The following is a 19,590-nucleotide window of genomic DNA, read 5'->3' as shown; positions in this document are numbered from 1 at the left end:
GGACCTGTGTGCTCCCGATTGGTGTCTGCCCACTGCATTGGTTGAGTGCAGTTGAAATCCTACATCGCACAACGTTTCATTACTCATTATAAATAACTTGTAGCTCCGATCGTGATCACGCACCTTTTCTTTGTTTATTGCATGTACACAACGCTGATCATCAATTTCACATCTTACATCTGGCTCACCGTTGACTTTACATTGTTTGAAAATGTGGAACAGTCCCTTTAAGTGTGGTGGGTTGCAGGCCTCCTTTAAGAGAGCTTTGCCATCTTTACCCCAATCCTCTTCTCTGGTGCCACGTGTTGCTCCATCAGCGCAGCACCTCGTGGTCTGGCCGTCGCCATCTTTTTCTTCGGTGCATCACCTCGTGGTTTGGGCGCCATCTTCCCTCCATCCACGATGTCGACTGCGGTGATCCTCTTCTTCCCGGGATCTGCCACCGAAGCTGGGAAGTCGCCTTCGGATCCAATTTTCTTCCTCCGGAGTCCTGCCACTGGAGCCTTGAAGGTGTGTTCGGGTTGTCTCAGCTGGATCATCTCCACATGCTGAGCGGTCTGTGCCTCGGGTGCTGTGCTGGTCTGCTTGCTGATGCCGGGTCCACCCTCAAGTGAGGGCTTGCTGTGCCTCCGAGCGCGGAGGATGTCGATTGCTGGAGGGATGAAGTCTTCCCACTTGCAATGGATCTTCTCCATCCACCTTCTTCCGAGTAGCATTGGTCCATCACCTGCAACAATCCACAGAGGTAACTTGTGCACCGCGCCATCATGGAGTACCTTTACATTCGCAGTACCAACAACTGGGATAAGTTCATCGGTGCAGGTGCGCAGCTTTGCCTGAACCAGGACCAACTTGGTTCATTCAGCCTGATTGTCCCATAACCTCTCAAAGGTTTCTTGATTCATTACTGACTGGCTCACCCCTGTGTCCACTTCCATGAAGACTGGAACACCATCTATCTCGACTTCCATCCTCAATGGGGAACCTTCGGTGATGTAGGTAAACGTGCTATATACCTCATCATGGGGCTAAGCTACCTCTCTGCCTATCGTTTCATAACCAACGCTGGATTCATGGCCATCTGCAGACTCTTCATCGACACAGTGAGTCATATTTCTCTTACACATTCGCTTGAGGTGGCCCTTTGTGCTGCAGCCTTTACACACAGTCTTTAAAACAGCACTGGTGAGCCCTGTGATTCCCTCCGCAATGCCAGAATGGAGCTACTCGGTTAGTGCCCCTCGGCGAACTCTGAGCTAAGGGCCTCAGGGGTCTGTTCTCTCTTCCCTGAGAAGGTTCACGTTCTACAGTCCAGCCTCTAAAAGACGCCACTCTGTGCAAAGTACTTGCAGGGTTTGAGTCCTGAGGATGGGCCATCTGCCTAGAAACGCAGGTCGAGGTCATGAATGTCTGGCTCACAGAGATGGCCTTCTGTAGTTTGACTGTGGTATCCGCAGACAGTAGCTAATGAAGAAGGCTCTAATGGCCGATTCCAATGACAAAAATGTCTCGCAGCGCTTCAGTGATGTGGTCGCCAAAATCACACGGTGCCACCAGCCTCCTGAGGTCTGCAGCATATTTTGCAATTTCTTGGCCGTCGGTGGGTGCTGAACCGGTGTCTGGCTGTGAGGATGCTCTCCTTGGGCTTCAGTTGCTCTTGGATCAGCGTTACAAGCTCCTTGTACGTCTTGGTCGTTGTCTTCGCTGGTGCCAGCAAGTCCCTGACGAGGTCATAGATGATGGGCCCACAACTGGTTAGCAGGATAGCTCTGCACTTATCAGCCAGTGTGGCCGGGTTTCTCCTGCCAGGTCTTTGCTGTGAAGAAATGATCGAGCCTCTCCACAAAGACATCCCAATCATCAGCATCGGCAAACTGCTGCAATGTACCAAGGGTAGCCATTTTCACGTGAAGGTTCCTAATCTCGTCGCCAATTGTTATGTCTTTCGATACGCTGACAATGATTGCATGAGGCAATGTGTTGTACTTGAACTGTAGTGACCTTAGTCCTTTATTGGTAACTCCAGAGTGAGGATCACACCTGGTGGTCTGCCTTTTATACTAGGTCAGGCACACCTGTACAGGGAACCTGCAAGTCTCCCACTGCGGTGCCCTCTGGTGGCACACCTTGTAATAGTGTAAGCAGTAACATGTCAGACACATGACAGTAAGGGATAAAGAGGAGTCAGGAGGTGTATGGAGAAGAAATCACTTGGCCAGGGTGTGAGCATCATTTGGGAAATAAGTGAAGAGAAGGCATGGGAGGGAGATTGGGGAGAATCTGCAGTGATGGGGATCAGGGAGGAAGACTCGGGGAGGTTGGGGAGGAAGTGGCAGAGGCAGCTGTGTGCATGAAGCAAAGAAATCCTGGAGCTTTTCATATCAGGCCACATAATGATCAGTTGTTTAGAATTTACTGAAGCTCAGGTGAGCTGCCTGCAGTTTTCATTGAAACATTTCAGACATTTATCAACCTTCAGACCGGTTTTTAAGTGATTGATATTTTCCCATTAAAGGTGCAGTTGTCCCTGTCCTGACCCAGTCTCCGAGCCTGGAACGTGTCACAGAGGGTCACACGGCGCGGTTACAGTGCACCATGAGGAACGCCAGAGTGAGTGACACCGATGTCCACTGGTACCGGCAACTACCGGGGCAAGATACGGAGTGGGTTTTAACACATGAGGCAAGTGGCAGCACACGAGGGAGCCCAGGTTCCACTGACCGTCTCCAGCCTTCCAGAGACACCTCCAATAACAGCTTCATTCTGACAGTCACAGACGTGCAGCCCAGTGACACTGCCGCCTATTACTGTAAAGTGTGGGGCGATATCAGCGGGAACGGAACCCAGCTCAATGTAACCAGTAAGTATAAATTACATTTGGTTTTATTCATAATAGCGTTACTACATAGAGGGTAATTTTACAACAATACACTCCCAGTCGAGAGGCACACACACACTGGGAGCATGGACTGGAGAATTGGGGCTGTGATGTTGTGGCCCTATATCTGACCCACATTCCATGGGACTGTGGCTTCTCACTGGGAGCACAGCATTGTGGGATCCCTCTTATACACACTTCACTTCTCAATAGAACACAAGAGCTTCCCAAACTTGATGGAAATATATTGTTTCGCCTAAAGTGTGATTTCACTTATACTGACAGGGATTAGCAATTCTAAGGCGATTTGATTCTTTTAAAATTCAACATTACTAAACATTAAAGTGCCAGTAATCCGTCACAGTGCAACTCAGCAGCAGATAGTTTTGCAATAATTTCTCACATTTATCTGCGCCTATTTTCTCCTCGTGATGGTCCAGTCCACAGTCCCTGACTCCTTGCCCAAGTTACCATTCACACCCACACATATCCCCATCAGTGTTACCCTGCATTTGCTTTTTGATGCGTGGTCCCTTTAACGGGCGGCGCGGCCCATTCAAAGTTTCACATCGGGAAAGCTGAACCCGGGCTGTGCTGATCTCCCCCTCCCCCACATCCCCCCCACCACATCACCCCTCCCCCTCCCCCACGTCCCCTCCCCCATCCAATCACCCCTCCCCCTCCCCCACGTCCTCTCCCCCACCCACATCACCCCTCCCCCTCCCCCACGTCCTCTCCCCCACCCACATCACCCCTCCCCCACGTCGTCCCCCACCCACATCACCCCTCCCCCACGTCCCCCCCAACCACATCACCCCTCCCCCTCCCCCACGTCCCTTCCCCCTCCCCCACGTCCCCTCCCCCTCCCTCACGTCCCCTCCCCCACCAACGCCCCCTCTCCCCCACCCACATCCTGCTCCCCCACGTCCCCTCCCCAACCCACTTCCCCCCCTCCCCCATGTCCCCTCCCCCACCCACACCCCCCCTCCCCCACGTCTCCTCCCCCACCCACATCTCCCCTCCCCCACCCACATCCCCATGTCCCCGCACATCCCCTCCCCCTCCCCCACCCACATATCCCTCCCTTACCCTCGATTTAATTCCTAAGTTGATTTTTATGCTGCTCCTTTCCGCTCCCGACAGGATTTGTTCATTCTTTATAAATTCACCTGAAATAATGATTTGTGGTTAATTCTATAAAAATTGTTTGGCTGGATTTGCGATGTTCTGGGCAGAGGATGTGTTCCCCCTCGCACCAAGTGCAGTTATTGAAGTAGGGCAGGGATGACCATCACTGGTATAACATTGAGACAAACACCATGCGCTGTATATTTTAGGTACTTGCTGTCTCACAATACAAGCTGTTCTCGCTCCACAGTCCCATTGACCAGTTTTATGCTCCGACTTCCTTCTGTTTGAATCAAACTTTGATAAAGTTTACACTTGTATTATTCAAGCTTTTATATAATCTTACAGCACAGAAAGAGGCCATTCGGCCCATCGTGCCCGTGCTGGCTCTTTGAAAGAACGATCCAATTATTCCCACTGCCCCTGCTCTTTCCCCACAGCCCTGCAATTTTATTCCTTTTCAAGTATTTATCCAATTCCATTTTGAAAGTTACCATTGAATCTTCCACCGCCCTTTCAGGCAGCACATTCCAGATCACAGCAACTCGCTGCGTAAAAAGGAATTCTCATCTCTTTCCCCCCCACCCTCCCCCCTGGTACTTTTGTTAATTATCTTCAATCTGTGTGCTCTGGTTACTGATCCTCCCCACACTGAACATTTCATCCTCATTTACTCCAGCAAAACCCCTCAGAATTTTGACACCTTGATTAAATCCCCCTGTAACTTCACTGCTCTAAGGAGAACAATCCTAACTTCTTCAGTCTCTCCACATAACTGAAGTCCCTCATCTCTGGTCTCATTCTAGTAAATCTCCTCTGCACCCTCGCCAAGGCCTTGACATCGTTCCTAAAGTGTGGTGCCCAGAATTGGACACAATAGTCCAGCTGAGGCCTAACCAGTGATGTATGGAGGTTTAGCATCACTTCCTTGCTTTTGTATTCTACACCTCGATTTATAAACCCAGGGTTTTTTAGCTCTTTTAAAGCCTCATCAACTTGTCCTGCCACTATGAAGATTTGTGTATGTGAACCCCCAGGGCTCCCTGTTCCTGCACCCACTTTATAATTGCACCATTTAGTTCATATTACCATTCCTCATTTTTCCTTCCAAAATGCATCACTTCACACTTCTCTGCATTAAATTGCATCTGCCATGTATCTGCTCATTTCACCAGTCCTCCTGGAGGCTGCTGCTTTCCTCCTCATCTGCAAACTTTGAAATTATGCCCTCTATATCCCAGTCTATTTTCAGCATTTTAAAAACCTGCTTCATGTCCTCTCTCAATGAAATATCCCTGCTCCAGTGAGAACTAATCTAATTCTATCGTCACACTTCTACACAGGGTATGGTGAGGCCACACCTGGAGTACTGCGTGCAGTTTTAGTCTCCGTATTTACGGAAGGATAGACTTGCATTGGAGGCTGTTCAGAGAAGGTTCACCAGGTTGATTCCGGAGATGGGCAGAAAAGTTGAGCTGAGTCCATGATCGGATTAGCCATGATCTTATTGAATGGCGGAGCAGGCTCGAGGAGCCAAATGGCCTACTCCTCCTCCTACATAAGAACAGAAGAACATAAGAATTAGGAACAGGAGTAGGCCATCTAGCCCCTCGAGCCTGCTCCGCCATTCAACAAGATCATGGCTGATCTGGCCGTGGACTCAGCTCCACTTAGCCGCCCGCTCCCCATAACCCTTAATTCCCTTATTGGTTAAAAATCTATCCATCTGTGACTTGAATACATTCAATGAGCTAGCCTCAACTGCTTCCTTGGGCAGAGAATTCCACAGATTCACAACCCTCTGGGAGAAGAAATTCCTTCTCAACTCGGTTTTAAATTTGCTCCCCCATATTTTGAGGCTGTGCCCCCTAGTTCTAGTCTCCCCGAACCTCTCTGCCTCTATCTTGTCTATCCCTTTCATTATTTTAAATGTTTCTAATAAGATCACCCCTCATCCTTCTGAACTCCAACGAGTAAAGACCCAGTCTACTCAATCTATCATCATCAGGTAACCCCCTCATCTCCGGAATCAGCCTAGTGAATCGTCTCTGTACCCGCTTCAAGCTAGTAAATCCTTCCTTTAGTAAGGTGACCAAAACTGCACGCAGTACTCCAGGTGCGGCCTCACCAATACCCTATACAGTTGCAAAAGGACCTCCCTGCTTTTGTACTCCATCCCTCTCGCAATGAAGGCCAACATTCCATTCGCCTTCCTGATTACCTGCTGCACCTGCAAACTAACTTTTTGGGATCCATGCACAAGGACCCCCAAGTCCCTCTGCCTAACAGCATGTTGTAATTTCTCCCCATTCAAATAATATTCCCTTTTACTGTTTTTGTTCCCAAGGTGGATGACCTCACACTTTCCGACATTGTATTCCATCTGCCAAAGCTTAGCCCATTTGCTTAACCTATCTAAATCTCTTTGCAGCCTCTCTGTGTTCTCGACACAACCGCTTTCCCACTAATCTTTGTGTCATCTGCAAATTTTGTTGCACTATACTCTGTCCTCTCTTCCAGGTCATCTATGTATATTTTAAACAGTTGTGGTCCCAGCACCGATCCCTGTGGCACACCACTAACACCGATTTCCAACCTGAAAAGGACCCATTTATCTCGACTCTCTGCTTTCTGTTAGCCAGCCAATTCTCGATCCATGCTCATACATTTCATATCACTCCGCGTACTTTTATCTTCTACAGTAACCTTTTGTGTTGCACCTTATCGAATGCCTTTTGAAAATCTAAATACACCACATCCATCGGTACACCTCTATCCACCATGCTCATTATATCCTCAAAGAATTCCAGTAAATTAGTTAAACATGATTTCCCCTTCATGAATCCATGCTGCGTCTGCTTGATTGCACTATTCCTATCTAGATGTCCCGCTATTTCTTCCTGAATGATAGTTTCAAGCATTTTCCCACTACAGATGTTAAACTAACCAGCCTATAGTTACCTGCCTTTTGTCTGCCCTCTTTTTTAAACAGAGGCGTTACATTAGCTGCTTTCCAATCCGCTGGTACCTCCCCAGAGTCCAGAGAATTTTGGTAGATTATAACGAATGCATCTGCTATAACTTCCGCCATCTCTTTTAATACCCTGGGATGCATTTCATCAGGACCAGGGGACTTGTCTACCTTGAGTCCCATTAGCCTGTCCAGCACTACCCCCCTAGTGATAGTGATTGTCTCAAGGCCTCCCTTCCCACATTCCCGTGACCAGCAATTTTTGGCATGGTTTTTGTGTCTTCCACTGTGAAGACCGAAGCAAAATAATTATTTAAAGTCTCAGCCATTTCCACATTTCCCATTATTAAATCCCCCTTCTCATCTTCTAAGGGACCAGCATTTACTTTTGTCACTCTTTTCCATTTTATATATCTGTAAAAGCTTTTACTATCCGTTTTTATGTTTTGCGCAAGTTTACCTTCGTAATCTATCTTTCCTTTCTTTATTGCTTTCTTAGTCATTCTTTGCTGTCGTTTAAAATTTTCCCAATCTTCTAGTTTCCCACTAACCTTGGCCACCTTATACGCATTGGTTTTTAATTTGATACTCTCCTTTATTTCCTTGGTTATCCACGGCTGGTTATCCCTTCTCTTACCGCCCTTCTTTTTCACTGGAATATATTTTTGTTGAGCACTATGAAAGAGCTCCTTAAAAGTCCTCCACTGTTCCTCAATTGTGCCACCATTTAGTCTGTGTTTCCAGTCTACTTTAGCCAACTCTGCCCTCATCCCACTGTAGTCCCCTTTGTTTAAGCATAGTACGCTCGTTTGAGACACTACTTCCTCACCCTCAATCTGTATTATAAATTCAATCATACTGTGATCACTCGTTCCGCGAGGATCTTTTATGAGGAGATCATTTATTATTCCTGTCTCATTACACAGGACCAGATCTAAGATAGCTTGCTCCCTTGTAGGTTCTGTATCATACTGTTCTCAGAAACAATCCCATATGCATTCTATGAATTCCTCCTCCAGGCTACCCCGTGCGATTTGATTTGACCAATCGATCAGTAGGTTAAAATCCCCCATGATTACTGCTATTCCTTTTTCACATGCCTCCATTATTCCCTTGATTATTGCCCGCCCCACCATGAAGTTATTATTTGGGGGCCTATAAGTGACTTTTTCCCCTTACTATCTCTAATCTCCACCCACAATGATTCAACATTTTGTTCATTAGAGCCAATATCGTCTCTCACAACTGCCCTGATATCATCCTTTATTAACAGAGCTACCCCACCTCCTTTCCCTTCTTGTCTATCTTTCCGAATCGTCAGATACCCCTGGATGTTTAATTCCCAGTCTTGGTCTTGCAACCACATTTCTGTATTGGCCACCAAATCATACCCATTTGTAATGCTTTGTGCCGTCAACTCATTTACTTTATTTCGAATGCTGCGTGCTTTTAGGTAGACTGTTTTAAGACTAGTTTTTAAACCATGATTTTTAGTTTTGACCCTTCCTCCAGCCCCTTTATATTCAGTGGCCCTTTTTGTTTTTTGCCTTGGATTTCTCTGCCCTCCACTTTTACTCATCTCCTTTCTGTCTTTTGCTTTTGTCTCCTTTTTGTTTCCCTCTGTCTCCCTGCATTGGTTCCCATCCCCCGCCATATTAGTTTAACTCCTCCCCAACAGCACGAGCAAACACCCCCCCCAGGACATTGGTTCCGGTCCTGCCTAGGTGCAGACCGCCTGTTTTGTACTGGTCCCACCTCCCCCAGAACCTGTTCCAATGTCCCTAACTTCTTATGTTCTTATCCACAGCTCTCGCCCACTCTGCTGCTATAACTCTGCCTGGAGTGCATGGGAGGGCTGCAAATTATTCCTGGACCCGGATATGCCTGGTCCCAGCCTTCCATTGGCCTTTTGGAGGCACCAGGGATAGACACTAAGAGAAAGAACCTGCACTTCTATAGCGCCTTTCAGTCTCGGGATGTCCCAAAGCACTTTACATAAGCCAATGAAGTACATGTGAAGTGTAGTCTCTGTTGTAATTTAGGAAACACACAAGGTCCCACAAACAGCGATTAAATAAATAGCCAGATCATGTGTTTTAGGTATAAATGTTGGCCTGGACACTTAGAGAACTCCCCTGCTAATCTTCGAATAATGCCGTGAGATCTTTTACATCCAACTGAGATGCCAATCTTGGTTTGACATCTCATTTCAATAACAGCACCTCCAACAGTGCAGCACACCCTCCATACTGCACTGGAGTGTCTAGATATGTGCTGGGATCTCTGGAGTGGGACTTGAACCCACGACATTGTGACTGCGAGAAAGAAAGATTTGAATTTCTACAGTGCTTTACAGCCAATGAAGTACTTGTTCAAATGTAGACACTGTTGTAATGTAGGAAACACAGCAGCTACTTTGCACACAGCAAGCTCCCATAAACAGCAATGTGATAATGGCCAGGGCACTGGGGATAACTTCCCTGCTCTTCTTCAAAATAGTGCCGTGGGATCTTTTACATCCACTTGAGAGAGCAGACGGGGCCTCGGTTTAATAACTCATTCAAAAGCTGGCACCTCGGACAGTGCAGCGCCCCCTCAGCACTGCACTGGGAGTGTCAGCCTACTGCACTCCATACTGCACTGGAATGTCTAGATATGTGCTGAAGTCTCTGGAGTGGGACATGAACCCATAACCTTCTAACTCCAAATGTTATAAATTGTTAAACTTTGAACGCTGGAGAAATATATTTCTTTGTGTCAGACTCCATATATTTCCCACGTACAGATCCATTGGCTGATCCGGTCCTTGTTCAGCATCCAACAGTCAGCAAGGTCCCAGAGGGTGAAACCGTGCAGTTACAATGTGCCATGTACAATGCCAGTGTGAGTGACGCTGATGTCCACTGGCACTGCCAGCGACCCGGGAACAACAGCGAGTGGGTGATGAGCCAGTTTGTGAATGGCACCATTACCAAGTCCTGGGGTTTCCACGACCGTTTTCTGCCTTCCAGGAACATCATCAGTAACAGTTACATTCTGACCATCGTGAATGTGTCCCTCAGTGATACTGCTGCCTACAGCTGCAGTGTGTGGAGCTACATCTATGGAGCAGGGACCCAGCTCAATGTAACCGGTAAGTCAATGTTAGCTCACACTGGCAGGGTCACAGTAACAGCTCCTTACTGGGAACATGTGTAACCTTCACACAGTGGGGTGGACCAGTGGAAATATACCGTCAGACACAGTGGTTACTGTCGTGCTGTGGAACAGAGAGTGGGAATGTTGTTAGTGATGTGCAAAATGCCAGAGTTGAATAGTGGCGATGTAAGAATGGATCAAAACTCTGGAACAACAACAGAACACACGGAATGTCTCGGCCAGTCTGTTTTTTGTGGAGAAAACGGAGGAGTTGACATTTTGGGTGTGGGCCACTCAGAACAAAAGAGAAGGGAGAGGGGAAAACAGACATGGGAAAAGAAATGGGCACACTTATTTGTACTGCAAAAATGGCCGCCATGCTCCACCCTTTGTCAATGATTGGTCCTTGTGGAGGATAAGCCACACCCTGAAGTTTCACTGGAATGTGTAACTGGAACTGCCCATCCCAAGGTCTCACTGACTTTGCAAATTGTAATTCGATCCACTTTGACTTCCTGAAGCGACAGAGTACAGAGCTCCCCAGAAGACAGCAAGGGCCTTACCCCAGTCCAGGTACATCCCTCCCCCAGCCAAAGTACCTTACCCCAGTCCAAGTATATCCCTCCCCCAGTCAAAGTACCTTACCCCAGACCAAGTATATCCCTCCCCCAGTCAAAGTACCTTACCCCAGACCAAGTATATCCCTCCCCCAGCCAAAGTACCTTACCCCAGTCCAGGTATATCCCTCCCCCAGCCAAAGTACCTTACCCCAGTCCAAGTATATCCCTCCCCCAGCCAAAGTACCTTACCCCAGTCCAAGTGCATAGCTAGAGGATTTGAGTATAGGAGCAGGGAGGTCTTACTGCAGTTGTACAGGGCCTTGGTGAGGCATCACCTGGAATATTGTGTTCAGTTTTGGTCTCCTAATCTGAGGAAGGACATTCTTGCTATTGAGGGAGTGCAGCGAAGGTTCACCAGACTGATTCCAGGGATGGCTGGACTGACATATGAGGAGAGACTGGATCAACTGGACCTTAATTCACTGGAGTTTAGAAGGATGAGAGGGGATCTCATAGAGACGTATAAGATTCTGACGGGACTGGACAGGTTAGATGTGGGAAGAATGTTCTCGAGGTTGGGGAAGTCCAGAACCAGGGGACATAATCTTAGGATAAGGGGTAGGCCATTTAGGACTGAGATGAGGAGAAACTTCTTCACTCAGAGAGTAGTTAACCTGTGGAATTCCCTGCCAAAGAGAGTTGTTGATGCCAGTTCATTGGATATATTCAAGAGGGAGTTAGATATGGCCTTTACGGCTAAAGAGATCAAGGGGTATGGAGAGAAAGCAGGAAAAGGTTACTGAGGGAACTTAACGGTTGTGCTTATATTAAACCTGGTTTTAATGTTATACCGACGGGGAGCTGCCTGTCTCGGTTGTGCTTATATTAAACCTGGTTTTAATGTTATACCGAGGGAGAGCTGCCTGTCTCGGTTGTGCTTATATTAAACCTGGTTTTAATGTTATACCGAGAGAGAGCTGTCTGTCTCGGTTGTGCTTATATTAAACCTGGTTTTAATGTTATACCGAGGGGGAGCTGTCTGTCTCGGTTGTGCTTATATTAAACCTGGTTTTAATGTTATACCGAGGGAGAGTTGCCTGTCTCGGTTGTGCTTATATTAAACCTGGTTTTAATGTTATACCGAGGGGGAGCTGTCTGTCTCGGTTGTGCTTATATTAAACCTGGTTTTAATGTTATACCGAGGGGGAGTTGCCTGTCTCGGTTGTGCTTATATTAAACCTGGTTTTAATGTTATACCGAGGGGGAGTTGCCTGTCTCGGTTGTACTTATATTAAACCTGGTTTTAATGTTATACCGAGGGGGAGCTGCCTGTCTCGGTTGTGCTTATATTAAACCTGGTTTTCTGAAGGACAGGAATCCGAATCTTTACTCGATTCACCTTACTGCTATTGAACTATACGTCACCTTTTGATATTTTACAGAGTTATCTGAAAAGTGGTCTCTGAATATCATCATCAGCATTGCAGTCTGTGCCCTGGTATTAGCCGCCTTACTCTGCATCTTCATAGCCGCAGTATTCTACGTGAAAAAATGGGCATGTTTTCAAAGCAGATTAAAAGCAGAAGGGTAAATACAGTTTCATTTCCTGTCTCATTTCAGTCTGATATTGATTGGTGCAGGGGATGGAAGCAGCCCAAGAATGGGGGCAGACTAGCTGGGGACTGAGGGTTTTCTCTTGCTGTACAGGTCAATAAATACAAACATAAACAGCATTAAATCACCCAGTTATAAAATACACTGCAACTTCTCAGGTGATTAAAGGAGTTTTGTGTTTTACACCCTCTCTTTCAGTGTTTCTCTCCTTCTCCTTCTGCCTCTCTCTGTCCATCTGTATCGCCCGCTCTCTCTCTCTCTCGCTGCCACACACTCTCATTGTCCCACCTGTTTTCTCCATGTGACTGTATCTCAACCTTTGCCTCCCTTTCTCTTATTGTCCTTCTGTATCTCTGTCCCGTGCTCTCGTTGTTGTGTTTTCTCTCTCTGCCCTTCCCTCCTTCTGCACCTTTGAAATTTTACGGCTGGAATTTTCCAGGTGGGAGCGCTGCTTCAGGCTGTGTGCTCAGCCGGGGGTCCATGTGCTCACGGCCTTGTGTCTTCCATATAACTGCCAATGTAAAGCGTCTATCTGTCTGTAACTCATCTACTCCTTTTATCACTTTGAACATCTCGATCAAATCCTCCCTCAATCTTCCTGTTTGAAGAAAATTCCATCCCAGTCGCTCTAGCCTATCCTTGTAACACAGACCCCCTCATCCCTGGTAACTCTGGGAATATCTGGTGCCATACTTCCCAGTCAGTGGGTCATAACGGAAAGGCACCTGGGCCAGGAAATAGTGCGGGGAATCCTGTTAGACCGCTCTAATGCACGTGTGGAAAATGTGCAGGAGCCCATTTTACATCTTGTAATCTGTGGAAATGAATGCTAATGGTGGCTAGCAGCATTCCCCAGTTTTCCCAGGAGCAATGTCCATTGTGCTCTGCTCACCCACATAAAGTGAGCCAGTGCTTTCAGCAGGTCGGTACGCAAAGGGCTTCTGGCTTTTCCACAGCAGCGTTTTTGATGATGGACGTGGGATTTGAGAGCTGCGGCTGGTGATTGTATTTTTTAAAGTGCAGTTTTGTTTTATTAGTTGTGATGCACTGCATTGGAATTATTCCACATCACAGGATTCGCCAAAGTCCAAGGCATTGTTGTTGGTATCCGTGCCCACTTTGGACCCAACACATTACACCACGGTCTCCCTGAACTCCAGGGGTTTCTAACCCCCTCAATGTGCAGTTCAGTGACCAGCTCATCATGCGGTGAATGTTCTGATCCCTCCATTTTAAGACCATCCACTGTGCCTAAACTCTTTCAAGGAGAAGGCAGACTGGGATCATGGCTCCTGAGAGACAAAGGCTATCCTCTGAGCTCTGGTTCCTGACATCATTGTGACAAGCGGGATCAAAGACACAACATGATGCACGCAGTCACCGGGATCATTCATCTCCAAGATGCACCAATGCTTTTCTAGTCCTGACCCCATCTACAAAATACACTGGCCCAATACACCCTTACCAACATAGACCTCTGCACTAACTCAACTACCACAGCGGCCCAGCCTATTGCCTGCTAATACCTAATTCTGCACTGTCAGATGGAAACTGTCTGCATCACAGGTTGGGCCTCTACTCATTGGCATTCAGAAGAATGAGAGGTGATCGTTTCGATACGTATAAGATTCTGAGATCCGCGACCGTCTCATCAGAGTTCCATCCCACTTCCCGGTTCCTTTGGACGTCCCCATGACCACATCCATTTTCCCTTCCATTCCAAAGCCCCAAAACTGAAATGAGAGACAACAGCAAAGATTAAAAATTCCAATCCAAATTTATATCAGAACAACATAATATATTTACTAATCACCCTTGTGCATTTCCTTCTATCCCCTTTTTGCTTTAACTAGTCTAGCGTTCCTCCGCTGAGGCACGGCTGGTGGAAGACTGCTGCGTGTCAGGGCCAGATACTACAGAAGGCCTTGCAGGACACCCTCGACCAGCTCTGGGCCTGGAAGGCTTGGCTGTAGACTCCACCACCTCAGGCTGGGCAGCAGCAGTCTGGGCTGGCTGGATGACGGCCAGCGACAAGTGCAATGGCGGAGTGGCAGTGGTGGGATCAGGATAGCTGTCATACTGAGAAAGGACAGCAGGTTCCTGCTCCACTGACCCAGTGCCACTCCCCCAGGGCAGCACCTCAACATCCCCAACAATTTGCTGGAGCACAGTTTGGTGGGCTGCTGCGAACTTGGATAGGTTAGGTAAGTGGGCAAATGCATGGCAGATGAAGTATAATGTGGATAAATGTGAGGTTATCCACTTTGGTGGTAAAAACAGAGAGACAAACTATTATCTGAATGGTGACAGATTAGGAAAAGGGGAGGTGCAACGAGACCTGGGTGTCGTGGGACATCGGTCACTGGGGGTTGGCATGCAGGTACGGCAGGCGGTTGGGAGGGCGGGTGGCGTGTTGGCCTTCATGGCGGGGGGATTTGAGTGCAGGGGTGGGGAGGTGTTGCTGCGGTTGTGCAGGGCCCTGGTGAGGCTGTGCCTGGAGTGTTGTGTGCAGTTTTGGTCTCCTGACTTGAGGGGGGACACTCTTGCTGTTGAGAGGGTACAGCGAGGGTTCACCGGATTGATTCCCGGGATGGTGGGACTGACGTGTCTGGGTGAGGGGGGGGGAGCTGGATCGACTGGGCTTGTATTCGCTGGAGTTCGGAGGAGTGAGAGGGGATCTCATGGAAATGTTTAGGGTTCTGGCGGGTTTGGACAGGTTGGATGCGGGAGGGATGTTCCTGGTGTTAGGGGGGTCCGGGACCGGGGGTCTCGGTCTAGGGATGGGGATGGGCCATTTGGGGCCGAGATGGGGGGGAAACTTCTTCGCCCGGGGGGTGGTGGACCTGTGGAATTCTCTACCACGGAAAGTTGTTGAGGCCAATTCACTAAATGCGTTCGGGAAGGAGTTAGATGTGGTCCTCGCTACTGGGAGGATTGGGGGGTGTGGCGGGGGAGCGGGAGTGGGGTGCTGGAGTTGCATGTTCGGCCATGAACTCGTTGAATGGTGGTGCAGGCTCGAAGGGCCGAATGGCCTACTCCTGCACCTATTTTCTATGTTTCTATGTTTCAATGGTAGCTGTGGATGTACTGGATGACATGATTATACACCATATCCACTTGGAATATGCATCCACCACAACTAAAAACATCTTTCCCAGGAAGAGACCTGCAAAGTCAATGTGGATCCTGGACCATGGTTTAGATGGCCACAACCACAGACTCAGCGGCGATTTCGCTGATGCTTTAATTAGCTGCATACAAGTGTTGCACTGATGCACACATGATTCCAGATCAGAGTCAATTCCAGGTCATCATACATGAGACCTGGCAATGGCTTTCATCATGACAATACCAGGATGAGTGCTATGTAGATCATGTACAAATTTCTCTCTGCCTTTCTTAGGCATAGTCTAAGAATAAGGGGTAAGCCACAGTCTAAGGATAAGGGGTAAGCCATTTAGGACCGAGATGAGGAGAAGTTTCTTCACTCAGAGAGTGGTGAACCTGTGGAATTCTCTACCACAGAAAGTTGTTGAGGCCAATTCACTAAATATATTCAAAAAGGAGTTAGATGTAGTCCTTACTACTAGGGGGATCAAGGGGTATGGCGAGAAAGCAGGAATGGGGTACTGAAGTTGCATGTTCAGCCATGAACTCATTGAATGGTGGTGCAGGCTCGAAGGGCCGAATGGCCTACTCTTGCACCTATTTTCTATGTTTCTATGTTTTTCTATGACAAGGTGGATGCAGAGAGGATGTTTCCACTGATACGGGAGACGAGAACTAGGAGGCATAATCTTAGTATAAGGGACCGCCCATTTAAAACTGAGATGAGGAGGAATTTCTTCCCTCAGAGGGTTGTAAATCTGTGGACTTCGCTGCCTCAGAGAGCTGTGGAAGCTGGGGCATTGAATATATTTAAGACAGAGATAGACAGTTTCTTAACTGATAAGGGCATAAGGGGTGATGGGGAACGGGCAGGGAAGTGGACCTGAGTCCATGATCGGATCAGCCATGATCATATTAAATGGCGGAGCAGGCTCGAGGGGTTGTATGGCCTACTCCTGCTCCTATTTCTTATGTTCTTATGTTCATTGTTTTCGGTCCCTGCCACAAACTCCGTTCCCTAGCCACTGACTCCATCCCTCTCTCCAACTTCTGCCTGAGGTTGAACCAGACTGTTCGCAATCTTGGTGTCATATTTGACCCTGAAATGAGCTTTCGATCACATAGCCACAGCATAACTACAACCGCCTATTTCCACCTCCGTAACATCACCCATCTCCGCCCTTGCCTCAGCTCATCCGCTGCTGAAACCCTCATCCATGCCTTTGTTACCTCTAGATTTGACTATTCCAAAGCACTCTTGGCTGACCTCCCATATTATACCCTACGTAAACTAGAGGTAATCCAAAACTCGGCAGCCCGTGTCCGAACTCGCACCAAGTCCTGCTCACTCATCACCCCTGTGCTCGCTGACCTTCTGTTGCCTGGGCCCCAAGCTCTGGAACTCCCTGCCTAGACCTCTCCGCCTCTCTACCTCTCCTTCCTCCTTCAAGACGCTCCTTAAAACCTAACTCTTTGAACAAGCTTTTGGTCACCTGCACCAATTTCTACTTATGTGGCTCAGTGTCAAATTCTTTATCTCAAATAATACTCCTGTGAAGCACCTTGGGACAGTCACTACGTTAAAGGCACTATATAATACAAGTTGTTGTTGTTATGTATAGGAGACAAACATAACCCACTTCAATCAGGAGGAGTCGATCGAACATCAACCAAACGGTCATGACTTGTGCAGAATTTCATTTTAAGAGAGAGACGTTCTTTGAAGCTTCTGTGCTCTTTCCTGCTCACAGCAGTGCCAGTGTGAAGTTGTACAGAAACATTCACTGATATTTATGCTCACAGCAGTGCCAGTGTGAAGTTGTACAGAAACATTCACTGATATTTATGCTCACAGCAGTGCCAGTGTGAAGTTGTTGTACAGAAACATTCACTGATATTTATGCTCACAGCAGTGCCAGTGTGAAGTTGTACAGAAACATTCACTGATATTTATGCTCACAGCAGTGCCAGTGTGAAGTTGTACAGAAACATTCACTGATATTTATGCTCACAGCAGTGCCAGTATGAAATTGTACAGAAACATTCACTGATATTTATGCTCACAGCAGTGCCAGTGTGAAGTTGTACAGAAACATTCACTGATATTTATGCTCACAGCAGTGCCAGTATGAAATTGTACAGAGACATTCACTGATATTTATGCTCACAGCAGTGCCAGTGTGAAGTTGTACAGAAACATTCACTGATATTTATGCTCACAGCAGTGCCAGTGTGAAGTTGTTGTACAGAAACATTCACTGATATTTATGCTCACAGCAGTGCCAGTGTGAAGTTGTTGTACAGAAACATTCACTGATATTTATGCTCACAGCAGTGCCAGTGTGAAGTTGTTGTACAGAAACATTCACTGATATTTATGCTGTAAATGAATCATTGACTTTCTGTTTCTGCACCATCTCCCTAGGCCCCCCGCTGGAGAGCTTAACACGGTGTATGCAACAGTCAGTGGTAAGAAACCCAATTCATTACTCATTCCGTTGATTAGTCCGAATAATGTTTATTGTTTTGTGATGTTTCTAAAAATCAATCGGATGAATCTTGTACTTATTGTTATCTCTGAAAAATGGAACACTTTCCCATTTCAAGCACTCAATAGCTGCATCAAGCTGGTGAAGATATAGGAGAGTCAGCTGTGGAGTAAAGCTCCCTCTGTCGGGCATCACTAATGTGCCTCACCCTCAGACTTGGAACAGAGCTCACCACTGGAACAATTTCTACTTCAATTCTTGCCACCTCTCTCAGCAATGTTGATGTTTAGTGTCCAGTGAGGGACGTGTTGTACTGAGATTTATACCACACAAACTGGACTCGTGATGTAGTACACGTGGGGAGCGACGCAGTGTGTGTGGGGAGTGTGTGTGTGTGGGGGGTGACACAGTGTGTATGGGGAGCGACACAGTGTGTGTGGGTGTGTGTGTGTGTGTGGGGGGAGGGGGGGAGTGTATGTTTGGGGAGTGTGCACGCGAGTGGGGAGTGTGTGTGTGTGGAGAGTGTGTGTGTGTGTGTATGGGGTGTGTGTGTGTGCGGGGAGTGTGTGTGTGTGCGGGGAGTGTGTGTGTGTGCGTGGGGGGGGAATGTATGTTTGGGGAGTGTGCACGCGCGTGGGGAGTGTGTGTGTGTGGGGAGTGTGTGTATGTGTATGGGGTGTATGTGTGTGGGGATTGTGTGTGTGTGTGTGTGGGGAGTGACGCAGTGTGAGTGTGTGTGGGGAGTGACGCAGTGTGTGTGTGTATGTGGGGAGTGACGCAGTGTATGTGGGGAGTGCTGCAGTGTAGGATAGGCAAGCAGAGTTATGGATGAGCTAAAGTTTATGTTCGGCGGAGGATGTGAGGCCAACCAGGAAAGCACTGCAATAGTCGAGTCTTGAAGTGATAAAGTCAGGGTGAGAGTGTCTGCAGCAGGTGGCCAGAGATGGCCGATGGTTTTTTAATCGTTCACAAAGAGCATTTATTGCCCTTGGGAAGGTGCAGCCCGTGAGGTGATGCTACTCCTACAGTGAGTATATTTCTTGGTCGCAGTTTGTTACAACTGTGTGTCTTGCTCGGTCATGTCAGAGGGCAGTTAGAACTCAACCACATTGCTGTGGTCTGGAGTCACATATTGGCCAGATTTCATTCCCTAAAGGACATTGGGGAACCAGAATCTGGTAGTTTCATGGTCACCATTACTGATACTAGATTTTTATTCCAGATTTATTTAATTAGAACCATAGAATAGAATCCTGGAATGGTTACAGCACAGAGGGAGGCCATTCGGCCCGTCGAGCCCGTGCTGACTCTCTGTAAGAGCACTTCAGTGAGTCCCTCTCTCCCGCCCTCTCCCCGTAGCCCTGTAAACCTGTTCCCTTCGGGTACTGACCTATTCCCTTCTGAAAGCTACGATTGAATCTGCCTCCACCAAGCTTTCAGGCACTGCATTCCAGATCATAACCACTCGCTGCGTCAAAAGGTTTTACCTCATTGGTTCTTCTGACAATCACCTTAAATCTGTGACCTCTGGTTCCCGACCCTTCCACCAATGGGAACAGTTTCTCTCTATCTACTCTGTCTGGACCCCTCATGATTTTGATCACCTCTCTCAGATCTCCTCTCAATCCTCTCTGCTCCAAGGAGAACAACCCCAGTTTCTCCAGTCTGTCCATGTAACTGAAGTCCCTCATCCCTGGAACATTC

The 19,590-nt window shown here is 47.7% G+C and overlaps 1 pseudogene; it reads left to right on the top strand.

The window, feature by feature from the left end:
• The window catches only part of LOC139249382 (uncharacterized), a 191,209-nt pseudogene that overhangs the window by 146,842 nt on the left and 24,777 nt on the right, over positions 1-19,590 (top strand).

Source organism: Pristiophorus japonicus, unplaced genomic scaffold, assembly GCF_044704955.1.
Source record: "Pristiophorus japonicus isolate sPriJap1 unplaced genomic scaffold, sPriJap1.hap1 HAP1_SCAFFOLD_310, whole genome shotgun sequence".
NCBI lineage: Eukaryota > Metazoa > Chordata > Chondrichthyes > Pristiophoridae > Pristiophorus > Pristiophorus japonicus.
Note: the sequence above shows the minus strand (reverse complement) of the source record. Positions and strands in the feature narration are given on the sequence as shown.